Genomic DNA, 1155 nt, shown 5'->3' with positions numbered 1-1155 from the left:
CCTTCACCCACCCTCCACGATATACTTTCAGCCCTCCTGACCAAATCCTGTCGGATATTAAGAAATTTCCTTTCTTTATTAGTTAAAAACATTTGTTCCAGTATCACATTATTACACAATAAATACATTAAACAAGGGAAGTAGCCAGCACTACAAGATTTAAAAAAATGTGGACTTTTTTTCTACACAAATCATTTAAGTGATTTACATGAAAGTTATGTGTTTATTTAAAAACATCAGGAGATACTGGATGTTTTAATTTTGTTTTTAATATTTAGGTGGTCGGTCGACGCCACCTGGATACCTCTTATATTAAAGCTGATAGTTATGTAAGTGAATAGGTTTTAAATATTCATCATATAACTATATGTTTGCGTTCCAAGCACCGACATATTTCAGTTTAGGTGATATAGTATAGAATAAATTGTTTTGTGAACGTCAAGGTATAAGTACAAATTAATTACATTTATATTTGCATATATTTTTTACTTTCTTGCAGTCGCCAAGTAATCATCATTAGCCATAAGTATATTAAATTATATTATTATTATAATATGCATCTTGTATTATGTTACACTACGAGTAACTATACAAACTTTTATTTATTAATATTTAAGTCCAGAGATAAAACTAACGTAGATTTTGTCATATCTACGAAATCTATTATGATAGATTATAATCTAAATGATAGCAAGTGGCGTATAAATAATTAACTACATTTGACCGGAATATTGGTTAATAACGAAGGCATCAAATATTGATCTGCCAAATATTTTGCGGTTTATTACGTCTTGCTGTTTCTGTTTCATTTTTTGTTTTTGTCATATTTTCCAGTACATTTTATAGAAAATCCTAGTCATTAATTTATGACGTAAATCTACAATAATAATAGGTTAATGATGTCAGTTGATATTCAAAGCTACAAACTTTCAACCTACGCAAGGCTAATGTAAGAAAGAAGTTGAGCAACGAATTCACGCACTGTTAACGATATCTCAACAACATTTCTAACGTTCAAACTTTATACAGTAATATTATGTATTTGTTTGTTTGTTATGAATTTCGCGCAAAGCTACACGTAGGCTATCTGCGCTAGCCGTCCTAATTTAGCAGTGTAACACTAGAGGGAAGGCAGCTAGTCATCACCACCCACAG

This window comes from Limulus polyphemus, unplaced genomic scaffold (assembly GCF_000517525.1).
Source record: "Limulus polyphemus unplaced genomic scaffold, Limulus_polyphemus-2.1.2 Scaffold2756, whole genome shotgun sequence".
Lineage (NCBI taxonomy): Eukaryota > Metazoa > Arthropoda > Merostomata > Xiphosura > Limulidae > Limulus > Limulus polyphemus.
Note: the sequence above shows the minus strand (reverse complement) of the source record.